Consider the following 12,562-nt stretch of genomic DNA (forward strand, 5'->3'; position numbering starts at 1 on the left):
TACGCCTAAGTCCGAATTCATCATACGAAGCTATCGCCATCATCGAAATTCCATTCCGGGGTCGTTTGCTCAAAAGTCAACTCCCCGGTCAACTCTTTCCATTTAAGCTTCAAAATGAGAATTTTTCTTTAAATTAAATTCCGAATCTTCCGAAACCAAACTCGACCACACACGCGGGTCATAATACATATTGCGAAGCTTCTCGAGACTCTAAGTCACTGAACGGGACATAATTTATTAAAACGACAAGTCGGATCGTTACATATATATACTACATTATATTATATATATACACACTATACTAACTATATATATATATATATATTTATTTATATAGACATCTTAATATAGCTAATGTTATATCGAATATAGCTTATATACTATACACTTAGTATATATACTACATTATACTATATATATATATATGAATATATATACACATCTTATATATATATATATATATAGCTAATGTTATATCGAATATAGCTTATATATTATACACTTAGTGTGATGACCCAAAGGGTCATCTTGTGAATTAAGACTCTATTCCTGGCCCGTTAGCCTTAAAAACCTTATTTTCACTCACCTCGATTTGCGTGCACAGTCCGGGATTTAAAATTAATTTTTAGTTGACGTTGGTCAATGTTTTGAGTAAACGGACCCGGATCCATGTTCCGACATTCCCGGAAGGTCCGTAGTAAAATATGGGACTTGGGCGTATGCCCGGAATCGAATTCCGAGGTCCCTAACTCGAGAAATAAATTTTTAATAATACTTGTAAGACTGAAATTCTATGGATTTAAAGAAATTGAGTAATGTTTGATCTCGTTGGTATCGGGCCCGTATTTTGGTTCTGGAGCCCGGTACAGGTTTAATATAATATATAAGACTTGTCTGTGAATTTTGGTAAGAAACGGAGTTGATTTGACGTGATTCGGACGTCCAGTTGAGAAGATATGAATTTTAAGTGTTCTTGAGAATTTTATTTGATTTTGTGCTAAATTCATAGTTCTAGGTGTTATTTTGGCGATTTGATCGCGCGAGCAAGTCCGTATGATATTTTTAGACTTGTGGGCATGTACGGTTTGGGGCCTCGAGGGCTCGGGTGAGTTTCGGATAGGCCACAGGATGTTTTGAACTTAGAAAATTTTGCTGGTATAACTGAACCTGTTGCAGGCCTCTGATCTCGCATTTGCGAGATCAGGCTTCACAAATGCAAAATAAGCAGGCCTGGAAATTGCGAGGTATATATCGCAATTGCGAAGAAGGCCTGGGCCAGCATGTTCTAGCAATTGCGAGATTTTCTTCGCAATTGCGATGGGAGTCTAGGAAGGGCAGGTTCGCAAATGCGAACATCTACTCGCATTCGCGAGGTTCAGTGGTCGCAAATGCGACACTTTTCTCGCATTTGCGAAGGCAGCGGGATTGTGAAGGGAATCGCAATTCCGAGTGTTCCTTCTCATTTTCGAGCTTCGCATTTGCAAAGCTCATATCGCAATTGCGACACCTGCAGCTGAGTAAAAGAGACTTGGAGGGGATTTTTCATTCATTCGTCAATTTTTCGAACCGTAAACCTTAAGAGGCGATTTTATGGCGATTTTTACGGGAAAACATTGAGGTAAGTGTTCCTTATCCTATATTGATTATATTTCATGATTTCATACTCATTTATATCATGAATCTGTGAATTTATGGAAGAAAAATCAGAGTTTTATAAATTCTTCCAAAAACAAAAATTTAAGATTTGAAGGTCCATTTGATATCGGAATTGGATAATTTTTATATGGTTGGACTCGTCTCGGAATGGGTGTTCGAATTTTGTAAGATTTTCCGAGATTTGAGATGTGGGTCTCACTGTCAAATATTTTAATTAATTTCAGATTTTATCCGAAAAATTAGTAAATTCATATGGAATTAATTCCTATGATTTGTATTGAGTATATTGAATTGTTTGTGAATAGATTTGAAGCTTTCGGAGATAAATTTAAAAGGAAAAGTTGTGATTGAGTAATTGATTGGAATTTGCAAAGTTAGGTAAGTGTCGTGGTTCACCTTGACTTGACTTGAGGGAATAGGCGAGGTGACGAGTGTCCATACGTCGTCAAATTAATGTTTTGCGTATTTACATGAAAAATCATAATTTTTTTTAAATTATGAACTAATTATTATAATAATTATTTCTCTCCTATTCTTTGTCAAATATTAATTCTTGAATTCCTGCATTAATTGTTACATGCTATTTGAATTATGTGCATTAATTGTTATTTGACATTTGGCATATTAAATATTAAACTACATATTTTCTCTCTAATTTCTATAATAATTTGCTATTTGCCTTTGTTTGTTTCGAAAATTAAATCATAATTATTGTATACTTGTTGTCTTATAATTTTATATTAATTGTTGCATTTTAGGGGGAAATTCTTCTATAAGAATTGGTAAATGAATATGTTGGAGGAGCGGGTTGCACGCCGCAACAGAATTAATTATAATGAATATATTGGAGGATCGGGATGCACGCCGCAACAGACTAATTAAAGTCCATATTGGAGGATCTGGTTGCGCGCCGCAACAGACTTATTAAAAGTCCATATTGGAGGATCGGGTTGCACTCCGCAACAGACTTATTAAAAGTCCATATTGGAGGATTGGGTTGCATGCCGCAACAGACTTATTTAAAAGTCGTCATACATATATATATATATATATATATATATATTGGGGGATTGGGTTGCACGCCGCAACAGACTTGATTAAAATGAATATATTGGAGGAGCGGGTTGCACGCTGCAACAGAACTGAATGTGAATATATTATGAGAGCGGGTTGTACGCTGCAACAGAATTGAATGTGAATATATTGTGAGAGCGGGTTGCACGCTGCAACAGAATTGATAGAAATGATAATTGGTTATGACTACTGAGTTGACTTCAATTATTATAAACGAGTTACCTGATTTATTTCTACTATTATTGTTGTTACTAATATTGCGTACAGGTAATGTAAGTGACCCGCCTTAGCCTCGTCACTATTTCATTGAGGTTAGGCTCAGCACTTACCAGTACATGGGGTCGGTTGTACTGATACTACACTCTGTACTTCTTGTGTAGATTTTGGAGTTGGTCTCAGTGGTGTACCATAGACTTGCTCGGATTTCAGCTACTCAGAGGAGACTTGAGGTATAACTGCACAGCGTTCGCAGTTCTGAAGTCCCTATCAACTTTACTTTAGCTGTGTGCTCATTTTTAGACAGCTTTATTTTATTCAAACCTTTATTTGTATTTATTCTAGAAGCTTGTGCACTTGTGACACCAATTCTGGGATGGTATTTAGACACCATTATTTTTATGGATTATTCACTATATTTTAGACTTTACTTTCGCATTTGTTCTTTGTTATTAACAAATTTAAAAAAAAATTAAAAATTGGTTAATATTATTCTAACGTTGGCTTGCCTAGCAAGTGAAATGTTAGGGCTATCACGGTCCGAAGGTGAGAATTTCGGGTCGTGACACTTAGTATATATATATTATACTATACTATATATTTGTGTGTGTAAATAATAAAGAGCTTTTAAATAGATAATATTTAATACTTATTTCTTAATATAGTTAATGTTATATCGAATATAGCTTATATACTATACACTTAGCTATATATATTTAACTTATAATAAATAATAAGTAGTTAACTAATTATTAAATATTAACTAAACATTTCCGACCGAATTCGGTCGGAAATGGCATGGTCAAACGGTCAAATGTCACTTAATATTTTCGACCGAATTTTTCGACCGATTTTAGTCGAAAATTTCGAATTTAGATCTGCCAGGGACGGGCTTCTTCCCCATTTCCCCATTTTCTCTATTTCTCTTCCATTTCTCATCTTCTCCTCTCAAAACCACATCCAAAATCAATTCTTGTCTCCCTCCTCACCCAAAATCAAAGCCTCCACTGCTTCCTCCGTCGGCCACCACTGCTTCCTCCGTCGGCCGCCACCACTGCTTCCTCCGCCGGCCACCATCACCCACTGCTTCCTCCGCCGGCCACCATCACCCACTGCTTTTACCACCCAAAATCAAACCCCTTCTCTTCTATTTCAAGGTTAGTTATCTACATTTTTTAATTTAAGTAATTTAAATTCTTCTATTGTATAAACTAGGGTTTAGTTAATGATTAATTAGATTTAGGGTTTATCCGAAACAATGGTACTGTTTTTAGTTTTATTTTCCATTAGATTTGTGGAATGGTTGGTGTTTCTCTGCAAGACTCTTTGTTTCAGAGAATTGATGGTTCATGTAAATGAAGAGCACTTAATAAAAGGGTTATCATAGGTTGCAATTGTTTTTCTGTTACTCTGCAAAGTTCAATTCTTTTAATGGTGGTAATTACTAGCTAGATTAACTAGAGACAGACTTTGGTTATTCTGCTTGTTACTTGCACTCTCTGCGTATCAAAATTTTGATAGATTTAACTATGATCTTTTATGATTTTCATTCCAATATAATAAACCACTCAATTGTTTGCCTAAGTGAGTGCTCTCATATCTCTGGTTGGGTTCTTGTTTTTCCTTAACTATTGTGTTGTAAATTGAGATAATAACGATCCAATTAACAAGATTCAAGGTTCAAAGTAATTGCTAATTATTGGATTTAGATGGTTGGCATTTGTGGATTAAGCATTTGTGGATTATTCCTGTTTTGGTTATCAAGTCTTGGGAAAAATTATTGCAAAGTGACAATACAGATGAGGATTCCTTTTCTGCTTGGGAAAAATTAACAAGACTCAAGTTTTGGTTTTATCTGAAACAGTGGTACTGTTTTTAGTTTTATTTTCCATTGGAAATTGATTACTGCTGATTTTATTTTACACATTGGTTGAGAATGTTTGTGCAGCTAACTCGCATGTGAATATACATACTTGTAAATATACTTGCTCACTTGTGATTTATTTACCCCTACATGTAGGTTAATAATTCAAACAACGGTGTTAATCAATTTTTGAAAGACATATCTTGGGGACCTGCACCTACGGTTACGACTATGTCTAAGTATTATGTGAATGGTTATAAATTTCACACCGAGAAATGATCCAAGTATAAAAAAAGCAATAACAGTGGGGTGTGTGTCAAAAGTGGTAAAGGCAACCAGGATAGGAAAAATAATTATTATGGTGTGATCAAAGAGATTCTAGAATTGTCATATTCAGGTTGGCCAAATAAGAAGATCATACTTTTTCGATGCAAGTGGTTTGACCCAACACCTAGAAGAGGTACAAATGTACACTCGCAGTACAACATAATTGAGGTTTATAAAAAGAGGGAGTATGATCGGTATGATCCTTTTATAATTACAGAAAGAGTTAGGCAAGTGTACTATGCTCCATATCCATTGCAAAGGGATAAGGCTGATTGGTTAGTTGTAATCAAAATGAAGCAAGTTGGTAGGGTGGAAGTTGAGAATGTGCTAGATGTTGTTTACCAAAACGATACCTCAAGTGTTAACCAAATGGTGGATGATCAGTTAAAAAATTACTTGGAGCATCCTCAACGCATATTAGAAGAAGTTGATATGGAGGAAATAACAATCATAGAAAATGAGGATGAAGAATCACCTAATGAAAATGAAATAAGTGAAGAGGAAGGATTTTCAGACGAGGAAGGATACGTCGACGAAGACGACTAGCATGTTAGTTTTTTCAAGCGCTCTCAACTTATATAGATTTATATTCTCAATTCTAACATTTTCATTAATTTATGCAGATGGTCGGTAGGGGTCGAGGTAGGTCTAGGAAGGATAAAAGGCCTATTGATCATGATGATGGTGCTACACCCACGCTTCCTTCCACACCACACTTGCATCCCTCTGCTGCTGATGGCCGGCAGCAATCTTCTAGGCACAGATCTATTCTACCACATCCATCTACTCATCATACTACCCACCATTCGCCCACCCAGCAGTATTATCACCATTTTCCGCCATAGGGATATACCCCGCTTCCTCCTCATGATCCTACCAGTACTAACATGGGTGCATCGGGTGACCAGTCACAGAGCTATGTGGTACGCTCGTCATCTGCTCCATTTTCTTCATCTCCAGCTGGATCGCATCCATCTAGATTTTAGCCGGCCGAATCACAGCAGTGATCTGGATCGCAGCAGGGGTCTAGATCGATGCAGGGATGTGGAATGCAGCCATCTTCATCAGGGACCCCGTCTCTCTCTCCACTGAGTTTGTCTCCTAGCATTTCTAGACTTCGTCTTCGGGATAGTAGCACTGAGCCAGATGCGCCCCCCCTTTCTGCGCACGCTTCAGATTCATCAGAGGATAATGATCCAGATGATGTGCGTTATGATCGTTATCATAGGATCATCATCAGGCCTGAGGGTAATGGGTAAGATTTATTTATTACTTCTTTATTTTTGCTGAATTATCATAGCTACTCTTGTTTATTTAATGTAATTGTTATGTTGCTGGTTCATTCCTAATCATCAGGTTACAAAGATAATCACTGATATTCTTGGAGGGTTGTATAATGCACCCTATCTGACTTGGAGTGACTTTCCAGAGGATCTCGTGCAACAGATTTTCAACCAATTTAAGGTTTTAACATAATTCTTATATATTTAAGTATTATATTAACAATATTTTTATCTAACGTTACATAGTTTATTTGCAAACTAAGTGTGCCTGGGAGGACCGGTATAACCGTAAAATTTGTAAAAATTGGGAGTACAAATGCCGTAAGAGACTCTCTGATTCCTTCAACTCTACTCGAAAGGTTAAAAAGAAGCCTTCATGGGTTCTACCGGATGTATGGATGGATCTGCAGAGGTATTGGGCCACCGAGAAATTCGAGAAGCATAGTGAACTGGGAAAGAAGGCCCGAGCATCTGAGAATGGTGGCTCCTTGCACTATCTGGGTTCAAGGAGCATGGGGGATACGAGGAGACAACTGGTAATTCCTTAAAATATTTTGGTCTATTTTTATCGAACTATATTTATATATGTTAATTTCGTTAACACATTTTATTATATTTGTGGGAAAAAAAATATGGGAGGAAGATGAGTCATGATGAGTTCTTCATGGAGACTCACGTCCGGAAGAAGAAGGCACCGACAGATCCAACTAGATGTGTCACGACCCAAAATTTCACTAGTCGTGATGGCACCTAACCCAACCCGTTAGGTAAGCCAATTTTTAACTATCCAATTCCAATAAAATTAATTAAAAGAAAATATCTAAAATTAATACATCTCCCCAAGAACTGGTAGTACAAATCATGAGCTTCTAAGAATAGAGCGTACAAAGCGGAAATAAAATAAATACATAGTCTGTTTGAATAATACATAAATAGAGCTTTTATAAATTTAAGTCTACCCTGAACAAGAGGCAGCTACAACATGAAAGCGGGTACATCTTCAGATCCCGCAACCATCGAGCACAGCAACAATAGCAGTCAACATCTACACAAAATGTGCAGATGTGTAGTATCAGTACAACCGACCCTATGTACTGAGTAAGTAACAAACCTATCTGTAGGTTGAAAGTAGTGACGAGCTTCCACCAAGGTCGGGTCCAACTTCCATAACCAACAATACTTCATAACAATATTAAACAAGTAATACCAGAAGTAACTCAAGAATAAATGCTCAGCTAAATCATGACTTCTGAAAATAGTTCTGCCTTTCAAGTACATCAATGAAAACCTGAATCGTATACCGAAGTTACCAAAAATATGAATAAGTTTGAAAACAGTAATTATTCCAAAATCCTTTCAATAAAAAATAAGATATCTCATTTTCTTTCCCAGATAACCAGTGTAAAACAAATGCATCACTATGCACATCTGTCAATATGTGAGAGAAATCATGAATAATGTGATACTGTACAGCATCAGAAAAATACATCTCTATGCATATATGTCATGTGTGCATGTCAATGCAATGTATCTCAGAGATTGCACTCATGTACTCACACTATCAGAGTACTTAATCTCATTGTCTCGCATTCTCTCTCACTGTGCTCAGCACACTCAATCACTCAGCGCTATACAATACCTGCTGTGGCGTGCAGTCCGATCCCTGTTTATAGTCGACTGCGCTCACTGGGGGTGTACAGACTCATGAGGGGCTCCTACAGCCCAAGCGCTATAAGCACGGACAACTCACGTGCTGCATGGACAACTCACGTGCCATAATATAAATATCTGGATCCGCACAGCCAACTCACGTGCTGCACGGCCAACTCACGTGCAATAATAATATAAGGATCTGCACTGCCAACTCACGTGCTGCACGGCCAACTCACGTGCAATAATAATATAAGGATCCGCACGGCCAACTCACATGCAATAAGAATAATATATATAAAGCCAACATGGCCTGCTGCGGCGTGCAGCCCGATCCCAAATATATCCTCACAATCAGGCCCTCAACCTCCCTCAGTCATCAATCTCTCCAGTCTCTCTTTCATGGGCTCACAATGTCATGAGAATAGCCCAAAATGATGATATGATGTATCAATAAATAACAACAGAGACTGAGATATGATATGCAATGAAATGAATATGACTGAGTATGAATTTTAAATTTAAAATAACTATTTCACAACAATATGACCTCTGTGGGTCCCAATAATACTGACACATAGCCTCAACATGATTTTTAATATGCTTTGCAGCTCAATTTCTTTAACTCATAAAATTGCATGAAAAATGCCAAGATCATTTAACTACAAAATTCCACAGAAACAATTATGTCACAATTTCTATAGTGCACGCCCACATGCACGTCACCTAGCATGTGCGTCACCTCCCAAAAATTTATGAAATACATATATTCAGGGTTCATACCCTCAACTTCAAGATTAGAAGAGTTACTTACCTCGAACAAGTCAAATCCAATATCGAGCAAGCTAAGCAATGCTCCAAAAATTCTATTATGCGGTATCAACTTCCAAATGGCTCGAATTTAGTCACAATAATTTGACTCAGTCCACAAAATTTATAAGAATTAATTCCATATCAAAACGCTAAAATTTTCCATAAAATCCGAAATTATGCCCCAAATATCACCTGTGGGGCCCATATCTCGAAATCCGATGAAACTCACAAAATACGATAACCCATCCAATTACAAGTTCAACCATACTAATTTCACTCAAATCCGACTCCAAGTCGGTATTCAAACTTGAAAAATTCGTTTTGTAACATGATAGAAATTTTCTTCTATTTCTCTTGAAGATTCAATAATCTTACACCAAAAATGAAGATTAATTCATAGAATATAATCACAAGGGAGTTAAGAACACTTACCCCAAGTTGTGTGGAAAATTTTCTCTCAAAAATCGCCCAACCCGAGATCCAAAATCCGAAAATGGGAAAAAATCTCGAAACCCTCGTTTTAATCACTGCCCAGGCATTTCCGCACCTGCGGTGCCTGGGCTCGCACCTGCGCATCCGCATTTGCGGATAAAAATACGTGCCTATAAAAAACAGCCGGCCCTCTGAAATCTCGCATCTGCGGCGCTATTCTCGCATCTGCAGGCTTTGCAGATGTGCATTCCCCTTCGCACCCGCGGTCGCCTCACGCCAGCCCCAATCCGCATCTGCGCCAATGCCTTCGCACCTGCGGCAAATTCCTTGCACCTACGAGCACTGCCTAGTCCCACTCTTGACCGCTTCTGCGGCTTATTTCACGCACATGCGGCTTCACACGTGCGATCAAAATCTTCGCAGGTGCGATCACACCAGCAGGCAGCAGTTCCAGCATTTCCTTAAGTCCAAATTTGATCTATTAACCGTCCGAAACTCACCCGAGGCCTCCGGGACCTCAACCAATTGTATCAACAAGTCCCATAGCATAACACGGACCTACTCGAGGCCTCAAATCATACCTAACAACCTCAAAAATACGAACTACACACGGATTCAAGCCTAATAAATTTCAAAATTTCTGAATTCTACAAACGACGCTGAAACCTATCAAATCACGTCTGATTGACCTCACATTTTGCATACAAGTAACATTTCACATTACAGGCCTATTCAAATTTCCAGAATCGGATTCCGACCCCGATATCAAAAAGTCAAACCCCCGATCAAACTTCTCAAAAAATTTAACTTTCGGCAATTCAAGCCAAATTCCACTACGGACCTCCAAATAATTTTTCGTACACGCTCCTAAGTCCAAAATCAACATACGGAGCTATTGGAATCATAAAAATTTGAATTCGAGGTCGTTTACACATAAGTCCGCATCCGTTCACTATTTTAACTTAAGCTTTAAACCTTGGAACTAAGTGTTCCAATTCATTCCAAAGCCTCACTGGACCCGAACCACGGCAATTCACACAACAACTGTAAAGTATAATTTGAGAAGTAAATGAGAAAACGGGGTTGTAATACTCAAAATGACTGGTCGGGTCGTTACAAGATGGGTCGAGGACCGGGCGGAGACTACACATGTAAATTTCATAACTACTATAAATGTTTATAATATTATATAGTTAGTAATTTTCTATCTTTTAAATAAAGGGTCGCTACAAGATTAATTTGGAAAAGTACACTCAGAGCTTGCCACCGAATGAGCAAGGCGAGTGACCACCCATTTTAGACGAAGAAGTGCAGAGGATATGGTTGGATGTTGTCGATGGTCCTAAAAAGGGGATAGCATACGGCCTTCCAGATAAATCATTTCGGCGCTACAGGGCTGGATTGCAAGGTATAGGGACTTCCGCCCAAGGCGAGGCGATTGATAGGTCGACTATATCGTCTATGGAACAGAAGATCGCAAAGCTGACAGCAGAGCTTGAAGAGACAAAGGCTAGAAAAAAAAAAGCGAGATGAACAATTTGGTAACCTTCAAGTTCAGCTAGAAAGGAGGGACGGACAATTTAATCTTCTTCAAAGTCAGCTGGCCAATCTTCTTGCTAGTGGTGCTTTTCCCATTCCCCGGTCTCGTGAGCCTTCCCCATGTGCCGACGATGAAGGTTCTAGGAGTGAAAATGGAGATGATGCTAGATAAAAAACTCATTGAATGGTGGGTATTGCTAAACAAAGTATTGAACTTGTCAATATTTAGTTGAGACTAGTTTTGAATGATGATTATATTGTTATTTTGTTATTGAATATTTTAGTAGTTGTTGTTGTGGTTGTTATTAGTTGTTGTTGTTGTTAGATAATGGTTGTTAGTGTTAGTTAATAGTTTTTGTTAGTTAATTATTGTTGTTGTTGTTAGTATATTCATTGTTGTTGATTAATTATGGTTGAATGGCAGCAATGTAATGCTGCCATTATAGGATGGATATTGGTTATAATTAGCAGGTGGTGTAGCTCAAAAATAGGTATTTTCTGCCCAATTTTTACCCAGATTTCCGACCGAATTCGGTCGGAAATTATGAATTTATATTTATTTTTAAAAATAAATTAACAATTTATTACAATTTATAACTAATTATTTAATTAAATAAAATTATTTTTTTAAAAAAATTTCGACCGAATTCGACCGGAAAATGAAAATTTAAAAAATAATTAATAGTTTCCGACCAATTTCGGTCGGAAATTTGAAAATTAAAAAAATATATATTTATTTATTTCCTACCGATTTCGGTCGGAAATTAAAGTTTGACAGTCAGTCAACGCTTTGAAGTTTTCGACCGATTTCGGTCGGTATACGTTTGCGATCATCCTTTTCCCGACCAATTAAAATCGGTCGGAAATTATCAATTTTTGACCGATTTCGGTCGGAAATAGTGGACGGAATTACATTATTTTTTAATAGTGGGACTAAAAAGAAAATAGGTTCACATAAATCGAAACAGGGAGTAGTAAAAATAAGAAAATTCAAACTTACTTTAATAATTCTAGTGAGGATATGACATGAAGACAACTTTGAATAATGGAATAGCAACTTTGGATCGATGTTTTACTTTTCAAGTGCTTGTACTAAAACCAAAACTTGTTTAATTGATGATGTGATATAAATTTCGGAAAGGGATATTTACATGTGCAGTACCCACACCTAAAAGAAAATTTTAGAGAAAGATATAAGACGGAGGGGAAAATTGAAACGACATCACGTACGTGTGATTTTGTTCCTCCACATATACGATAATAATCTTATGTAACGAAACAAAAAATAGAGAAAAGTCCACTGATTCAGGCGACATATATATTCTTGTAGTAATAATTATGAGGGTTATAATAATGTCTAGACAAATGCAAATTATTAGATGAATAAAAGAATTCAAATGAAAGACTTCCGGTTAAATATTTGCTGGGATTAACGTTTGGTAATGGAGGGAAGAAATGAGGGTGAAGTGAGCTCTCTTATGCTTTGGAAAGAGCAATTGCCCTTCAGTGGTGGTGGAAAGAAAATGGAATGTGTTTATATTTAGAAAATATTTTCCTTGGTGTTAAATGGTTGGAAAGAAGGTAGGTCTCGCGTCGACGTCATCGCTCGCTTGACTTTGGCTTCGGTCAAAGATTGATTGATTAATCTTTTTGGATAAAAATTCTTTCAATTATTTAATTAACTAGTGCAATTGACCGCGCTTCGCGC

At 37.2% G+C, this 12,562-nt stretch overlaps 1 long non-coding RNA gene across 1 annotated transcript; it reads left to right on the forward strand.

Moving 5' to 3' along the window:
• Positions 1-4,982: 4,982 nt before the first annotated feature.
• Positions 4,983-11,220, forward strand: LOC108943226 (uncharacterized). The gene is made up of 4 exons (XR_011413027.1): positions 4,983-5,686; positions 5,772-6,392; positions 6,494-6,956; positions 10,537-11,220. It is a non-coding gene; the product is annotated as an uncharacterized lncRNA (long non-coding RNA).
• The last annotated feature ends 1,342 nt before the right edge of the window (positions 11,221-12,562 follow it).

This window comes from Nicotiana tomentosiformis, chromosome 12 (assembly GCF_000390325.3).
Source record: "Nicotiana tomentosiformis chromosome 12, ASM39032v3, whole genome shotgun sequence".
NCBI lineage: Eukaryota > Viridiplantae > Streptophyta > Magnoliopsida > Solanales > Solanaceae > Nicotiana > Nicotiana tomentosiformis.